Source organism: Pipistrellus hanaki (assembly GCF_964339955.1).
Source record: "Pipistrellus hanaki genome assembly, chromosome: 13".
In the NCBI taxonomy this organism is placed as follows: Eukaryota; Metazoa; Chordata; class Mammalia; order Chiroptera; family Vespertilionidae; genus Pipistrellus; species Pipistrellus hanaki.
The window spans coordinates 23,034,893-23,053,357 of NC_140515.1; the positions used below are offsets into that span (position 1 = coordinate 23,034,893).

Below are 18,465 nucleotides of genomic sequence, written 5' to 3' on the forward strand. Positions count from 1 at the left end.
TTAAAAGATAGCACATGTCCCAGTTGGGGAAGTGAAATATTATAGAAGACTTGATCTGTTTTAAATTAATTTCAAAATTTAATGCAACTCCATGTACAATGTCAATTTTGGGGAAACTAAAAATAGTAACGGTAGCGCATATTTACTGTGTGCTAGGTATTGAGCTTGTGCTGCGGTTGTAATTCTTACTCCCATTGTTATAGACTAAGATCCGAAGGCCCACAGACAAGGTAAGGAACGTCCAAGGTCAGAGGGCTGGTAAGTGTTGAACATGGATGGCCCCATCTCCAAAGCCATCAATCTTAACCTCTGAATGTGATAGACACACAAATCGGTGTGATCATCTAGTTTACACTAAATAAAGGAAGTCTCCATGAAGGGGAATCTGGGCATGTTTGATTCTATCTTAAAGAACCAATATTTAGGTATCTGCTCAAACTGAGGTTTATGAAAGGAAACGGAGACTTCACAAATAGATCAAGCAACATCAAAAGCCTAGTATAAAAGTAGACTTTACTAAATGAAGGCTAAGGGAAGGATTATTTAATGAATGAGGGCTACATAAGCAATAAAAACTGGTGATGCTGAGGTTGAGTTAAATCCATATTTTACCCCACACAGTAAACCTGGGGTGGATGATCATCAAAGAATTAAATGTAAAGTGAAATTATAGAAAACTAGCAGAAAATAAACTGTCAGATGGGTGGAAGAAAGCTCACTTTGTCACAGCATTGAGTCAATAAAAAAAATCACAGGGGACTAGAGTGACAGATTGAACATTAAAATAAAACAATGAACAACGGCTGGGAAATATTTGCATCGTTGATGATGCAGGAATAATAGCTATAATATAAAAAAAATACTTAGTCACTGAAGAGGTTTGAGTCCTCAACAGATGAATGAATATGAACAGATGATTCACAGAAAGGGGAATATAGGTAGCAAACGAATGAAAAACACTCATTTTTAAAGTCATCTAAGAAATGCTCAAGCATTTTAGACACTACTAAATTCTAAGGAAAAATGAGACGGTACCCACTGTTTACAAATAGATAGCAAGGTCCTTACACTTGTTCGTGGGAGGTGGCAGAACGAGTGGGCAGCAAGACCACTCTGCCCTTTCTTAGCTGAACTTTCACTTGGGTATTTGGCTGCCAGGAATTTGTCTCCAGTGCAGAATGAAAGCATATATTAGCAAACAATTGTAAAGTACCCAAATGTATCTTATTAGGACACTGGCTGAATGGAGGATACCTGCACTTTAAAAAATGCATCAAAAGAAAAACGTGAGAGTAGCAAAGAACAGAGAATGTGTAGTTGCAACAATGTAAACGCGCACTTGGATGGGATGTTTTATAGGTGAAAGTTGCATTCTGTAGCACTATTATGGATACTTTATTCTTTTTTACATTTTCTTTCTCTCTGGTTGTCACGTCTTCTTTTTTCAGTGGTGGTAAAGTAGAATAAAATATCTGGACTTTGAGCAAGTTTTTCAAGTGGGGTAATACTTCCCAGCGCAGAGGTGAGGACAGTGGGAAGTGGCCTGAGCCCGCGCCTGGCACCCAAGACCTCTTTTTTTCCCCCGGTGGGAGCCTCCTCCTTCCAGAAAGGCAAAAGCCATCAGCACCCCTTCCGAGACTTCTCCCCACCCCTGCCCTCCTCCCCCTCCCCCGGCAGGGCTCTGGAGTCCGGGCATTCCTGGATCGGGCCGCGCTGGTGCTCCCTCCTGGAGAGAACTTCCCAGAGCAGGTGGGGATGGGGATGTCCGACCGACCGGCACCTGCTCTCGCCGGGTAAGGGGCAAGCTGGGGAACAACCACCCGTGGGCACCTCCGGTTTCGGGGCCGGTTTGCGGCCACTTTGGAGCTTCTGTCCCGGACCCCGGGGTCCTCGGCTCTCCTGCCCGGATTCGGCCGCCGTCTCGTGCCCCCTCGCCGAGGCCCCGATCGGCCGGAAAGCTCGGATTCACAGGGCGCCTCCTGCGGAAGCCCGGAGACCGCGGAGGCGCCGAGGGCCCGGGTCTGCCTTAGCGGACGGCGGCACCGAACGCCCTTTCGGGTCTCAAAGGAACCCGGACGGAGGCCCAGCGGCGGATCGGCGGCGGCACGCGCGCTCCTCGGGGACCGGGCCGCCGCTCCGTCCGTCCGTCCGCTCCCTGGCTCATGCCATCTTGCCGGGGGCGGTCACGTGCGGACGACAGCAGTGAGCTTCGCCCCGGTCCGGACGCGGGGACGCCGGTGGGTTTTCGGGGCTCCGTCCACACAATCGAGGTGAGGCGCGGGGGACCCTTCCCTCGGGGGGTCGGAGCAGGGACCGGGGTGGGCCCGGCTCCCTAAGGGCGCGTCTCCCCGTCGGGGCCGGTACGCGCAGGGCCGCAGCGCTGTCGGGTCCTGGAGGCGCCGCCGCGAGCGAGCCCTGCGCCACTGCCTGGGGGGGTTGGGGGGGAAGGGGTGTCCGCCGCAAGTTGTGGGCTGGTGACAAGAGGGGCGGGGTTGGCTGGCGGCGCTGGACCCCCGGCACCGCCTCGCACCCCGCTCGGCCCCCGCCGGGCGGAACCACTGGCGGGCGGGCTCGGGGACAGCGGATCGGGGGGCGCCACGCGCGCGGCGCGAGGGGCGCGGGCTGCCGGGAGGAGCGCGGTGAGGGGGGGGGGGGGGCGCGGGCGCATGCGCCCAGCACCCGTGCCATATTGGAATGAGCCTGAGCGCGGAGCGCCGCCGCCGCCGCCGCCTCCGCCGGAGCGCGGTGGAGGGGGGCGGGGAGAGCCGCCGGCCGCCCCGCTCCGCCGAGCCCAGCAGGAAGGAGGGCGCGAGCGGGCGGCGAGCGCGGGCGGCGTGAGCGGAAAAAGCGCCCGTGCCGGGGGACGGAAAGAAGGAGAGAAAGAAAGAAAGAAAGACCAGCGCGAGAGGGATAAAAAGAGAGCGATCGGGGAGCGCGCGCGCGAAAACTCCCGGCAGGTAAAAAAGCGGGGCTCCCGGCTGGGCCTTCCCGCGCGGCGGCGGCGGCCTGAAGGGGGGGCGGCGGCGGCGGCGCCGGGCGGGGAATCGAGCGGCGCCCCCTCGACGCGGCGGCGCAACTTTGCCTGCGGAACGGCCGGCGGGCAGAGGCCGGGGGCGCCAACGGGCGGCGGCGGCGCGTTGGGGGCGGGGGCGGCCGGGGGGGGGGGGAGCGCGGCGCCCGCGCGCGGCCTCGCGCGCCCCCGCCGCTCCGCGCGCCGGCCGGCCGGGCTGCAGGAGCGCGCCCGGGCGCCTCGCCGCGGCGGGGAGCGGCGGATGGCAGCTCCGCGCGGGCCGCCCCCGGGACGTGGAAGGAAAGTGGCGGAGCGGCGGCCCCGGCGGGCGCCCAAGTTCCCGGCGCGCGCCCCGCCCCGCGGGTCCCGCTCTCCCGCCCGCCGAGCCCCCGCGGACCCGCCCCGCGGGCTCGCTCCGAGGCCCGGGCGCGAACCCGCAGCCGAGGCCGGGGGCGCGCCGGTCCGAACTTCGGAGGGCGGGCGAGGTGGCCCGGACGCGCCGGCGGAGCGGCTGCAGAGACCGCCGCAACCGGTGGCTTCGGGCCGGAGAGGCGGACGAGGAGCCGGGCCTCCCCGGGCCGCGCGCAGCGGGCTGTGTGCTCGCCGGCGCCCGGGCCCCGACCGGCCGGCCACTCGGGCGTCCGTGACCGTTTCGATTTCTGTTCTCGAAGTCTCTCTTTGGAGACCGAAAAGGAGGCTGTGTGGAGGCGATCAGTGCCCCGAGGAGCTAGGCCTGCTCCGCGGGGAGCAGGAACGCCTTCTGAGAGCAGAAATAAATTCGCGCGGAAAGGATGTAGGTTATGTTAAGTTTTCCCGCAAGATGTCAGCTGTTCGCTGGGGTCTAAAACTGAGCGTAAGGCACAGGCCGCCTCCTGGTCTTGTAAGGTGCGGGGAGCGGGGCCGGGCATTCCTGCCAGGGACAGGCAGGGCTTTCATTCAGTGCGTACCCCCCCCCCCCCCCCCCCCCGTCGTCATGTACAGCGGTGCCGGTGAACCGCCCCGAGCCATGTTTCTTGAGCCCCTCCTTACCGGCGATGAAGTTTGAGAACCGAGTAACCATCAAAGAGATTGGAAAGGAAATTAAGTGGACTTTGTCAGCCCCTGCATTGTCTCCTTGAACTGCGTGCTAAAGGTGTCATGCTTTGCATCCGAAGTAAAATGCCTGAGAATGTAGTTGTTTGTTTTCCAGCTGTCTGGAGAGGAGGAAGATGAGTGCGCCTGTGCGTGTGTGTGTGTGTCCGCCCTTTGGGGCCTGTTGGCCCCGCGTTTTGAGAGAGAACGTTCAGTCCTCTAGGCGACAGATAGGTTCAGTTCAGATTTGTTTACAGTGTCAGAAAAAGTAACGGCCTGGTGGAAACGGGAGTGGCCCCGAACCAGGAAACAGTTCTGTTACTATAGTTGCCATTGACTAGCTGCCTTATCTTGGGCAGTCTCTTACCTTTTATAGATAGGGGTTTCCTTATTTGCAAAATTAGAGGATGAATAGATTATATTTCTGTGTGCTTCAGTTCTAAAACTCAGCTAAAATGCAAGATTTAAAAAAATCAGTCTGCATTTTGAAAGGTTCTGTATAAAAGTGTTCACACACAGTATGCATCTTTATTAAAATACGTTTGGAAAAACATCTAGGCAGCTATATCTAGGGTGATTTTATGTCATTGTTTGAACAAAGACATTTAAAAATGTATTTCAGTCTGTTTTTTAAATTTTCTGAATTTTTAAATTGAGCTCTAATTTATAATAAGATTGTTAATACAATAGTACAGCCTGGCTGGTGAGGCTCAGTGGTTGAGCATCGATCCATGAACCAAGAGGTCGCTGGTTCCATTCCTGGGGCTTCGGGCTCTGTCCCCAGTAGGGGGCGTGCAGAAGGCAGCCAATCCCATCGATGTTTCTCTCTACCCATCCTTCCTCTCTATAAAAAAAATAAATAAATAAAAACATTAAAAAAAAGAATACAGTTCACTGACTTTTTACATATGATAACCATATGAGAATCATACTCAGATCAAGGTGTAAACATTTTCAGCCTTCCAAAGTGCACCCTTGACATTTCCCCCATTCAGTAAACCCTTCCTGCCTCTCTGAGGCAACCACCGACTTCTACCACCTCAGATGAGTTTTGCTTCAAAACAGGACCCTTTTGAGAGTGAAAGGGGGTGATATTAATAATTAAGCTGAAGGACAACAGGTGGTAAACCTGGAATTATGGTCATTTCACCATGACTAAATGCTTTTATAACCATTCTTGACAGTTTTTACTATCTAAAAAGACTATAAATTCTGCCCTTGGAGACTTCGTAATTAGAAAGTCACTTTTTAGCTTGAAGCAATACTTTCCAGGTTTGGCTCTGTGGCTCTTGGGAGTCCTTGTGGTCACAGGCTCAGTATTAATCTTGTACTTCCCATTTTTGGAATACAGGTATATTTGCAGACAGTAGGTTTGAATCATGAACTTTCTCAGCAAGTCAGTAGATGAATCAGTTCCTTAAAGCCAGGAATTTGCTGAGAAAATTGATTTTTTGAAAGTTCAGTGAATTAAAGAATGTAGGTATAAAGCTTTTAACTACATTTTAAGTGACAGCAATTTATTTATATATGCAGGATATTTGTCTGGTTTATCAAATTATTAACATTTTAAAATAAAAACAAAGGGTAACTAAAATTATGTCAGGTGTTTGTTGTTGTTGTTGTTTTTTTAAATTTCAACATGATGAAGATACCTTTTGTATTAGGCTTCTAGGAAATTGGGTGTTCTATATTCTCCACTGAAGCAAGTACTTCAACGATTTGCTTATCCTTCCCCCAAAGGCCTTTTAAAACATTCTTGTGCCTTGTTTCTCCTGCTGAAAGGATGGGAGGTTATGAGTGTGCTTTGCACTGTGAGGACACCACCGTCATGGGAAGTTGGGAGTAGTGGAAGCCTCTGGTAGGGATGTGTGGGGCATAGTCCACAGAGGTCAAAGGTTCTCTTTTGTGAAATGCGTGTTTTCCTGGGACTAAGCTAGCCTGTTGGCTAACGACTAAGCTGGATTTGGCCACTCTACCCCAAGATTCGTATCTTCCTTAGCCAAGAGAGTGTTTGGTTATTGAGTTATTTACCCACCTTTGTGTGTGTGGCTCTTTTTAGATTTCTTAATTTTTGCATTGTTAAATATTGAAAACTTACTAATATTTTAAGACTGCAACTAAAAAGATGTGCAATGAGAAACACATGTAAAAGCAATTTTTTTCATAGGGAATATACAATAGTCAATAATATTGTAATAATTGTGTGGTAGCAGGTGGGTACTGGAAATATGGGGGGAGCACATTGTAAAGTATATGGTTGTTTAACCATTATTCTGTACACCTGGAATTAATGCAAAATAATATTAAATGTAAACTCTAATTGGAAAATAAAATTTCAAGCACTTTGAAAAAAATAATTTCTCTTTTGATATTTATTTCCTTGTAAACTCTGATTTTCCTCTTTAAATACACTTTGCCTATCCATAATCTTCTTGCTACTGTAGAGTACTTCTGCTTTCACAGTGGTCACTAGGCTGGGCTTAGCCATAGATGGTGATGTCGAGGCAGATATAGTTTGACTCTAAAGTCTGTAGAAAAGGTGAACTGACTAAGCTTCATTGGCTTTTAAAAAATATATATTTTTATTGATTTCAGAAGAAAGAGAGAGGGAGGGATGGGAGGAGGGAAGGTAAGATGATTTCAGAGAGAGAGAGAGAGAGAGAGAGAGAGAGAGAGAGAGAGAGAGAGAGGAACATCAATGATGAGAGAGAATCATCAATTAGCTGCCTCCTGCACGCCACCCACCAGGGATCGAACCCACAACCTGGCACATGCCCTGACCAGGAACCTAACTGTGACCTCCTGACTCACAGGTTGATGCTCAACCACTGAGCTACGCTGGCTGGGTTTTATTGGCCTTTTAATGATGACTTCATGTTATGTTCACATTAAATAAATGATTACAGTTCAGAAAAGCAGAAGACCATTATATAGACAGGCAATTTGAATGCTAAATGTTTTTATGTTAAAAATTTCCTCTTATAACTTCCTGAAACACTCTGGAATCATTTGGCAGTTAGCCAATATTTCAAAATAAGAGAGACTAAAAGAACCTTTTAATCAGTAAATGTACCTCTTTGTTATAGGCAGGGATTTTTCTTTCAGTAAACAGCATTTGTTATCTAATTGTGATGTTTTATAATTGAAGAAATATATTTCTCATTATACATAGTTGTTAAATTGGATGAAAGTCTCTGGGGATTTTGGTTACTGGGAGATTTGAACCATTAGACTTTGGGGAGTGGGGTTTTGATTTGAATTTATGCTTCTTTTAAGTGGTACTAGCCTCATTGGAAAATGATTTTAAATAGAAAGGAGCCGAAACCGGTTTGGCTCAATGGATAGAGCGTTGGCTTGGGGACTGAAGGGTCCTGGGTTCGATTCTGGTCAGGGGCATGTGCCTTGGTTGCGGGCATATCCCAGTGGGGGATGTGCAAGAGGCAGCTGATTGATGACTCTCTCTCATCGATCTAACTCTCTATCTCTCTCCCTTCCTCTCTGTACAAAATCAATAAAAAATATATTTAAAAAATAAAATAAAATATAGAAAGGGTATGGTCAGGTTGTTGCAAGTTCATTTTTAAACTTCACAAGAGTGGGAGAGAGGATAAGAACAAAGACAAATTATTAATAGAAAAATGATGACTTCACTGTAGAAAATTTAAGAAGTTTGATTGTAAACCTTTACCTACAACTCAGAGTCACCTGAAGATGCATATATAATTATTTCCTAGTCTCTTTTATTTAAGAAGATTTTTGTAAACTTATTCACCTCTTTAGATGATCACTCAAGGACATAATTGAAAAACAAAAAATGTAGTCTATATATTGTGCTAAACGATATGAAGTCCCTCTTGAGCTGTGTGGTGTGATAGTTGAGTAACTTCAAATCCAAGCCCTCCGCTGTGCCGGGAGAGGCTGTACGGTGGCGTTTCTAACAGTACACAGTGCTGCATGAAGGTTCCTTTTGCTTAATCTTGAGAAAGGTAATGACAGACCAGTTTGGGGCAGATAGGGCAGTTGAGAGTAGCTGCTTGGTGTTGGTCTGGGAACGTTGGTTCTGGTCTGAGATGGCATGGGGGAGAGTCCCAGATGAGAGACAGAAGAGGTTTGTTGTCACTTGCAAGTGCAGGGCAGTCACATATTTGGAATGACGAAATGAGATGGGCTGAGAAATTTAGGAGTTACTAAAACATCTCAAGAGTTTTTCCTGATGAAATTCAAATGAAGTGTTAAGTGTAGTAAGCAGAATTGTGATAGTTTACACAGTGACAGATAATGAATAGAATTGGTGGGGTGATCACATTGTAAGATACAAAAATGTTGAATCACTATATTGTACACCTGAAATTAATATAATCAGTAAAAATTTATATACCAACTGTATTTAAATAACAGTACTTTTTTAAAAAGAAAAAATAAATTGTTAATCACAAGTACTTTGATTTGAATTCCAAATTATATTTTTACCCTGAATAGTTTTTTTAAGAAGTGTTTGAGATGGCTGCTATGTAATATATACTGAATAGTAAGGCCACTGGTTTTTCATTTCTTTTCACATTAATTTGCTACCTGGACTAGGATTCTTCTCTCATTTTCTGCTAGTTTTCTATCTGATGGATCAGTTTCTATAAAACATTAGCTTTCCACGTTAAAAATAGTACATGTTAATGTGGAATCATGAGAAGCCAGTTGGCTCATTTTTACTAATGCCATTATAAAATAACCTTGGAGTGATTAGGTGATGACAACGCAGATACATTTAGCATATTACACCTGTCTAGAACGTAGTAGATAATGAGGAAGTAAGTTTTCATTATTTAAAATTAAAAAAATTTTATGATAAAATATGCATAACACAAAACTTACCATTATAAATTGTACAATTCAGTGGCATTAGTACATTCACAATGTTATGCAGTGGTCACCACTATTTATTTGCAGAACTTTTTCATTTTCCTGAACTGAAATTTGTACCCATTGATAATGACTCCTCATTCTCCATTTCCCTCAGCCCTTGGCAACCACTGTTCTACTTTTTGACTCTGTGAATTTGACTACTCTGCCACCTCATATAAGTGGAATCATACGGTATCTGGCTTATTTCATTTAGCATAATGTCCTCACTGGTCACCCATATTATAGCACATGTGTCAGAATTTCCTTTTGAGGAAATACATTTTTAAAAAAGATTTCCATAGTTGGTAAAATGAAGATCGCAGAACCATGTGCACTATTTAATCTCCCTTGGGAGAGCTTTGTAGGTGTCCAGTAAGGCTCTGAGGACCAGGTACTCTTTTCTGTAGGTGTGGTTTCGACACAGTTATTGGAATGAAAGAGAGAGATGGACGCAGAATATGACATGTGGAAAACAAGGGAAGCGTAAAAGTGGCCCAGGATCTGGATAGGGACAGAGAGTCTTGTGGTCTTAGCTTACATCTTACTGTGTTATGTTGGTCTGAGTCAAAGCATTTTGTCCAGAACCGTTCACAAAAAAAGTATGTGTATTCAGAGTTGTAAATAAGCCTTCAGCTATCTGAGAGACAAGATTATTCAGTGACTCATTCCCCAGCTGTCTGGTTAGTAGAGGTTTTGCCATATTTCACTCTCATTTCTATATTAATGGAAAACTAGTGAGTATTTAAAGAGGCTCAATAGCCTACATAATAATGATAACATATAATTAATGCTTAATATTTTAGATTTATTATATTACTATAACTATATTTGTGAAATACAGATGTCCAGTCATAGATGGAGAGAAAATAGGTTGACAAAATTAAGGATTATGAGTTGAGTAATCTACTATGAGAATGGCTAAAGAGGTATAAGTTTTTTCTTTTATTATTGTTTTCTTCTTTTATTTCTAACTAGAGGCCCAGTGCATGAAATTCATGCATGGGGGAGCGGGGGTCCCTCAGCCCCGTCTGCACCCTCTCCAGTCCAGGACTCTTGGGGGATGTCCGACTGCTGTTTTAGGCCTGATCCCGCCCCCTAACTGCCCTCCCCTGCTGGCCTGATAACCCCCTAACTGCTCCCCCCTGCCAGCTTGATTGACCCCTAACTGTCCCCCTGCTGGCCTGATAACCCCCTAACTGCTCCCCCCTGCCGGTTTGATCGCCCCTGACTGCCTCTGCCTCGGCCCCTGTACCGTGGCTTTGTCTGGAAGATGTCCTGTCTAATTAGCATGTTACCTTTTTATTAGTATAGATATCTACATTAGAGTAGTAAACATGGGGTGAGTGTCCTGCATACTGTATGTTACCAGGGGGAGGGCAGACATCTTAGAGCACCTCTTGATCACCCCCCCTCTTCTTTCTTGACCAGGGTACTTCTGACTATCTTGAAGCCCTTGCAGAAGTGACAGTATCATGAAGCCTGATACAGTGTGTGTGACAAATTCTACTAAGGAAATCAGAGTGATTAGTAGTTTCCCAGAGTTAGTCAGGCTTTTCTGAAAGTATGTTAGGCAAGATATTATCCTTAGGGTACTAGTGAGTACCTTTTTTACACCATTCTGTCCTAAATATTTTGAAAAATCTAGTTTACATACCAGAGGCAGTTTGTTAATTTGTAAAATATGAATTGGAGTTTCTAAGTAAATTGTTAAAAGAGACATCCTTTTTTTTTTCTTTAAGAAAAGAAGTTAATATGTAGTGTTCTTTGCAGTAATATTGTTTCCTTTTGGTTAGTTTTCATTTTTATTATTGAGCAAAATGGGCAGAAGTAGGTGTCTAGAAGCTACAGTTAGAAATTTGAAAAACTTTGGGTGTTTTATTGTTATAGTCACTTATGATACCTGAACCTCTTGATCTCTTAGTGTAATTAATTATTATTTAATTTATTATTTTTGTTTTGTTTAAGTAACGCTGTATACAAATTGGGAAATAAACTTAGATCTGGCCAAAACCGGTTTGGCTCAGTGGATAGAGCGTCGGCCTGTGGACTGAAGGGTCCCGAGTTCGATTCCGGTCAGGGGCATGTACCTTGGTTGCGGGCACATCCCCAGTAGGGGGTGTGCAAGAGGCAACTGATCGATGACTCTCTCTCATCGATGTTTCTAATTCTCTATCTCTCTCCCTTCCTCTCTGTAAAAAATCAATAAAATATATTTTTTTTAAAAAAGGATGGAGAAATGTTAAAAACAGCAACAAAAAAACAAACAAAAAACTTAGATCTGCCTCTAGATTTAACTGCATCTGGTTTTCCTTAAGGGCACATAGTGGCCCCTGGTGAACTGAGAGAAGCTTTAAATGACTCTGTTGCCGACCCCCATGCCAGCAGTGGCTGTGACAAGGGAAACAGAGGCAGCTCCTCTGGCCTCCCTTTTTTGAGTGGGTCTCCCTCCTCTGCAGTGAGTGCCTCCTGCAGCCAGAGCTGGGACCTTAAGGCACAACAAGGTTTCTGAAAACATGCTCCCCTCTCAACCCCCCACCCCCTTGGCCTTTACCCTGATTTTGACTTTCTATTTTTTGTTTTGCTTTGCTGCTGCTGTTGTTGTTAATCCTCACCCGAGGATATTTTTCCATTGATTTTTAGGAAGAGTGGAAGAGAGAGGGAAAGATAGAAAGAAACATTGATGTGAGAGAAACACATGGATTGGTTGCCTCCTGCAGGGCCCTGACCAGGGCCCCGGGCTGGGGAGGAGCCTCTAACCAAGGTACATGCCCTTGATCAGAATCGAACACGAGACCTTTTGGTCCACAGGCCGATGCTCTATCCACTGAGCCTCACTGACTAGGGCTGGGCTTCCTATTAACTTTAGCTGAAAGGAGTTCTTTCCGGAGCAGCTCTACCAGTGAAACCTTAGGTTCTGATGCTGTGTTTTCACCAGCCTCCTGGAGGGGCTTCCCTCCTCTCCCTGTCCCATCTTTGACCTCCTTGTGACCTCTTTTTTTCTCTCAGAGTTTCAGCCCCTTCAGGCCTGGACCCATTGTCTAAAATTTCATTTGCTTCCTGGCCAATGCCCTTTGCTCTGGCCCTCTTGCCTTTCTGAGGCCTCCGCTCTGTAGAATACCACCCCCAACCTGTGCCTTCTCTGCTCCTGGAGACACAGTACCCAGCGTCAGGGACTCCTCCACTGGTGGCCCTCAGTGGCTCCACACAGCCCAGTCTCGAGGCAGACCCTTTTCCGTTTGCTTTCTGCGACCTTTTCAAACCTTCCCTCACTCTCTCTTTGCATCTCTCGATGGATTCATCCACATTTAGACCTCACGAGCCTCCTGCTCTCCTGCACCTTTGTGCTGAGCTCTGCTGTGTGGGCCTCTCCAGTTTGGATGCCCCTGGCCCGCCCTGAATCCCTCCCGCTGCCCTAAAGCTGCTGCTCCTTGCCTCCCTGGGTCTCTCTCTTTGTGTTCCCCCTCAGTGACGGTGTTTGTTTTGTCCCCTTGGCCGCTCTCCTGTGGAACTTGGAATCTTTTTCCGAAATTACCAGTCTCTGACTGAAGAACGTGCAGTTCTGACTCCTTGGCTTTCGAATATACTTAAAGCTATGGAACTCTTTGTTCCAAAGCAGTCTTTCTAGGAAGCCCAGAATAAATAGAGCTGGAGTCTGGTGGAGGGTCTGAGGACGCGTTTGCCAGGAAGGCCGCCTTGGCTACAGCCTTCCCTGGACGCTGCAAATTGGAGCTCCTCCGAGTGCTGTCCGCAGCGCCCTGAGGGCACTCTGCGTGTCTGAAAACTGGTATCCATTCTGCACCCCACCCGTTTCCCATTGGTTTTCTCTGGAAATTTTATTTTCAGTGTGACTGATAAACATAAAATCAGTGCCAGTGATGAATCTTGCCAAGGAAAAAGAAAAGCCACTTTGGAAAATGAAACTGGGTATTTAAAAGAGCCAGCTCTGCTCTAGTCGGGTGCTCAGTTGGTTGGAGTGTTGTCTTGTTCACCAAACAGTTGGGAGTTTGATACTTGGTCAGGGCATATACCTGGTTGGAGATTCAATCCCTGGTCAGGGCACAGAATGGAGGCAACCGATCAATGTCTGTCTGTCTGTCTGTCTCTCTCTCTCTCTCTCTCTCTCTCTCTCTCTCTCTTTCTCTCTCTTCCCCTCTCCCCTTTCATCCCTCTTCCCACCCCCCATCCTGCCCCACCTTCACTCAAATCTTAAAAAAATAAATTAAAAAAAAATAAAGCCAGCTTTATTAAATGCTTCAAAAGTGCTCAGGGTTCCTTTTAAAATTTACGTGTGTCTGCTGACTCTCTTTAACACTGCATTCCTACAACATAAACATTCAATTACAAATGACAAAAGCTGTAAAATGTTACAAAATTCCTGTTAACTTGTATATATCATTAAAAGTGAAAATATTTTTATTCTTACAGCGTATCCTAAGAAAAGAGATGGAGGTGGAATTATGAATTTTTAGAAACTTAAGTTCTATTTGGGTTATCTGCTCCTAAATCTAGTGAGTTACAATATGAACATTCAAGGTAAACTTAGTTTGTTTTTATTGTTTTTGTTTTGTTCTTTTACCGTCATCTCAGGTTTGTTCAACATATAATATAACTAAAACACTATATATTTTCTGTGAAAAAAATATAAACCTTGTTTGGTTGCCTTTAGTTGCCCCCATCTCTCCTGTTCAGTCTATCTAACACACTGGGACCACATAGATTTTTCTAAACAAACTTGATTTTATCACAAAAAAATCCCACTGCCGGAGGGTAAAGTTCAGAATTCTCAGGAAGACGCACAGAATGCTTGAAGAGCTTCTCCCCAGGCACCTGGCCAGCGAGTCTCCTTCTCACAGGGCCCTCTCTCCACTGCCTGAGGTCAGCTCCTCTGTAACCCTTTCCTCGGTGTCCCTCTGCCTGGAGTGTCCTTCCCCCAGTGCACTGCTCCCAGAATGCCAGCCTGGCATGTACCGCTTTCATACTTTTGCCATGTTTTATTACAATTATTTTAATATTCTTAAAATTAACTTTTAAAAATCTGACTTTCTAACCTAAATTTTTATAAAGTACTATCATATTTAAAAAACGAAAGTAATGGAATACAAATAATAATAAATCTAATCAATTTAGGCAATGATTTTTTTTTTTTTTTAACTCTGATCCCAAAAGCAAAAGCAACAAAAGCAAAAGTAAAACAGTGGGGTTACATCAAACTAAAAAGCTTCCATATAGCAAAGGAAACCATCAAAGAATGAAATGGAAACTGCTGGCCCTGGCCAGTGTGGCTTGGTTGATTGAAGTGTCATCTGTACACCAAAAGGTGGTGCGTTGGATCACCATTCGATTGGTGTTCCTCTCTCTCTCTCTCTCTCTCTCTCTCTCTCTCTCTCTCTCTCTCTCTTTCTCTTTCTCTAAAAGTTAATAATAAAAAAAGGCAACCAACTGAATGGGAAAAAATATTTGTAAGTCATATATTTGATAAGGGGCTAATATTTAAATATATAAAGTATTCATACAACTCAATAGCAAAAAAAAAACAAAAACCTGATTTAAAAATGAACAGAAGATCTGCATAGACATTTTTCCAAAGAAGACATACAGATGGCCAACAGGTACATGAAAAGATGCTCAAGATCACTAATCATCAGGGAAGTGAAAATCAAAACCACAATAAGATATCAACTCACTCCTGTTAGAATGACTATTATAAAAAAGACAAGAACCCAGACTGTGTGGCCCAGTGGATGAGCATTGACCTATGAACCAGGAGGTCAGGGCACATGCCCGGGCTGCAAGCTCAACTCCCAGTTGGGGGTGTGCAGGAGGTAGCTGATTAATGATTTCCTCCCTCCCCTTTCCCCTCTCATCTCTCTTCCTTCCCCCTCCCCTTCCCCATCCCTCTGAAATCAGTAAAAATATATTAAAAACAAAAGAAATGTGTTGTCAAGGGTATGGAGAGAAGGGAACCCTTGTGCACTGTTGGTAAATGGTGTAGCCACTATGGAAAAAAGTATGGAGGTTCCTCAAAAATTTAAAAATAGAGCTACCATATGATCCAGCAAATCCACTTTTGGATATTTATCTAAAAGAAACAACACTAACTTGAAAAGATGTCTGTACCCCCATGTTCACTGCAGCATTATTTTCAATATATGGAAGCAACTTAAGAGTTCATCCATGGATGGAAGGATAAAGAAATTGTGTTTATATTTATAGTGGAAAATTATTTGGCCATAGAAAAGAGTGAAATCTTCTCATGTGTGACAATATGGATGGACCTTGAGGGCATTCTGCTAAGAGAAAAAGTCAAATAGAGAATGACAAATACTCTATGATCTCACTTAATATGTAGACTCTAACGTGAAAAAACAAGCTCATAGGTAAAAAGAATATGTTGGTGGTTGCCAGAGGTGAGAGGTGGGTAGGGGCAAAGAAATAGGTGATTTGTTTTTATTTTTAGTTGAAATAAATTGAATTATTAAAATAAAAATAAAATAATAAAATACAATAATATATTTAATTAGTTTATTAAAATACATTTCTGTAAGGTTCTCAACAAAGCACTTTGTACTTAAAATTTTTTAAATATGTACCTGATAATAGGTGATGTTAGAGAATTATTTTTTATTTATTTAAAGTACTACTTATTTATTATAGTACTTTAAATAAATAAAAATTTATTTATTAAAGTACTTTTAATAAACAAATAAGTAATTTGTTTATTTATTAAAAGTACGAAATTCGTGCATGAGAGGGTGATGTGTGTCCCTCAGCCCAGTCTGCATCCTCTCCAATCTGGGACCCCTCAAGGGATGTCCGACTCACAATCCAGGACTACTGGCTCCCAACTACTTGCCTGCCTGCCTGCCTGCCTGCCTGCTTACCCCTAACTGCTTCTGCCTGCTAGCCTGAAAACCCCTTAACCACTCCCCTGCCATCCTGATCAATGCCTAACTGCCCTCCCCTGCAGGCCTGGTCACCCCCAATGGGTTTCTGGCATTCACTAGGGGTCTTGAAATGTATACCCCATCTATAAAGGGGGACTACTGTGTAGAAATCAGCAGGCAATCAGCGTTATTCAAGTTCTTTGCATTGTGAAAAGCTTTGTAAACAACAGGACAACCTGATAAATTGGACCTTCCAAAAGTGTAAAGAACAGGTGGAAGAAACAATGTCTTGACAGCGTGTTTTAACCAGAGGATTTAAGAAGACTAAGCAAATTCTCTATGGTTAACGCCTAAGAAGTTTACACAGGGACTCTGCTTTCTTGACCTCTCAGATCCTTCCATCCATTCTTACTGAGAAAGGCACTCCCCATGGCTGGTGTGCACACTAGGGCTAGTCAGAGTGCTGGCCTCAAGGCAGGTGCCAGGCACTGCATTTCTTTCTCATGTGAAGATGACAGGACCCCTCCGTGGGGCAGCCATTGCTGCATTAAAAAGTTGTATATACATTTTTCTCAGTGAATGGGAAGTACCATGCTCTGATACCTTAGAAATTCATTTAGCAAATGCTAAATAGGTGTGAAGTGAAGCAGTGGTGCCAGGGTTTAGGGAATGCAAAGCTGCCTAAAGTCCCTGGCCTGGAGAAGCTTACAGCAGTGGGGTAAGATGAGAGACAGAATAGCTTGTTGAAAAGGCACAAAGTGACTATTATGGAAGATTTTTTGACAGCGGTGTGGGAAGGGGATAACCTTTCTGTAGGGTATTGTTTTGAGCAATAATGTTTGTGGGAGTAGATACCAGGGAGTGAGTCATCTGTGAATACTTACTCATGTATTGTTAGCATAAGAATTTCTAATAAGCTAAAATATTTGTTTTTAATGGAGAACAGGCTCAGTGTAAAATAAAACCCCCTGAACGGTTCCTTTTCAAACCCCTTTCCAAGCCTTTATCTCTAGTACTGCTTCCCCCTAACGCTCCTTTGGTTAGTTCCTGCCTGCCCATCCTCTCTGAGAGCGGAGGAAGCAGAGAACTGTCACAGAGCTCTGGGCTGTTCCGCCTGGAACTGCAGGCAGAGTCACTGGGGCCTGCCTGGAACCGGAGTGAGCAGCCGTCAGAACATGGGGTGGAGGGGGAGCTGTTCATTGGGGCTGAACTTGCAGCCTGGCAAGAATCACAGTACATGCCAGTGGGCCCCAACCTTTACTTCCTATTACCTGTTCAGCTCTCCTATTTGCTTTTTAATTACTAAGGGAAGTTACTATGCTGAGTGCTTAATATATGTGAGCCATTAGCCACCTTGGTTTATAGTTCTGTGTTTTTGTGAATCTTCCCTTCCCAATACAGATTAACCTTAAACTTTTTTATTATTAAATTTTAAAATAAGCTACTTTGATAGAATGGCAGGAAAGGAACCAGAAAATTGAGTTCCTGTTAGCCTACTGGAGCATTTTGGTGGGGTAGTAGGGTTTAGAAGAAAAGAAATACCCTTTTATTATAGCTTATTACTTTCCCGTCTATACTTTTTTTTTTTTTTTTTAAATATATTTTATTGATTTTATACAGAGAGGAAGGGAGAGAGATAGAGAGTCAGAAACATCGATGAGAGAGTCATCGATCAGCTGCCTCTTGCACACCCCCCACTGGGGATATGCCCGCAACCAAGGTACATGCCCTTAACCGGAATCGAACCCGGGACTCTTCAGTCCCCAAGCCGACGCTCTATCCATTGAGCCAAACCGGTCCCGGCTCCCGTCTATACTTTAAGTTGTTGTTTGAGATGTAAATATTACCTTGGCAGCTTGCTTTTTTATGTAGTGATGAATATAGTGTTAATGGTCCGAAAGTTATTTCTCTTTAAGTAATTTTAAACTTCACACTTTCTCAAGAGCGATGGGTGCATTTTGGGGCAGAGCTTTTCCTAAAGGGCTGCTCATGCATCACCTTTGCAGCCATCCCTGTGAGGACCATCTTAGCCCTGCAGAGCACAGCCGACCCTCAGACGAGCAGGTGTCCAGGTGCTGGCAGCGGTTGTTAGCAGGCTCCTGCTCCAAGTGGGTAGTTTTTCCTTCGGCTCTTACCCAGGCTCACGTGAATTGATGTGTGATTCTTAGCTGCGGTGTTTCCCAGTCTTCTGCTGACCAGGCACCGTCAGCTGGGCGGGAGGTGAGCAGAACAAAGCCCAGCAGTACATCTGGGCTGGACATGAGTGTTCTTTGGAGAAGAAAACTTAAACTGTATTCTAAGACTCTTTGGTCTTAAGAATTAAGAAGATAAGGAGACTTATAAGGTAATACTCTATCTCTAATTTGATCAGTTAAATAAAAACTGAATTTAGCCGAAGCTGGTTTGGCTCAGTGGTAGAGCGTTGGTCTGCGGACTGAAAGGTCCCAGGTTCGATTCCGGTCAAGGGCATGTACCTTGGTTGCGGGCACATCCTCAGTAAGAGGTGTGCAAGGTGTGCAATTCTCTCTCATCGATGTTTCTAACTCTCTATCCCTCTCTCTTCCTCTCTGTAAAAAAAAAAAAAAAAAAAAAAAAAAAAAA

General features: G+C 44.8%; 1 protein-coding gene across 3 annotated transcripts in view; it reads left to right on the forward strand.

The window, feature by feature from the left end:
• The first annotated feature begins 1,745 nt into the window (after positions 1-1,745).
• Positions 1,746-18,465, forward strand: part of SFMBT1 (Scm like with four mbt domains 1) — an 89,814-nt gene continuing 73,094 nt past the window's right edge. For 2 of the 3 annotated variants that reach the window (XM_084902945.1, XM_084902947.1), the window contains exon 1: positions 2,664-2,957. The gene's annotated coding sequence lies outside the window, so the exon portion shown is untranslated. Of the gene's footprint in view, positions 2,271-2,663; positions 2,958-18,465 lie in introns of those variants that run through there. The other variant, XM_084902946.1, reaches the window with a different exon arrangement.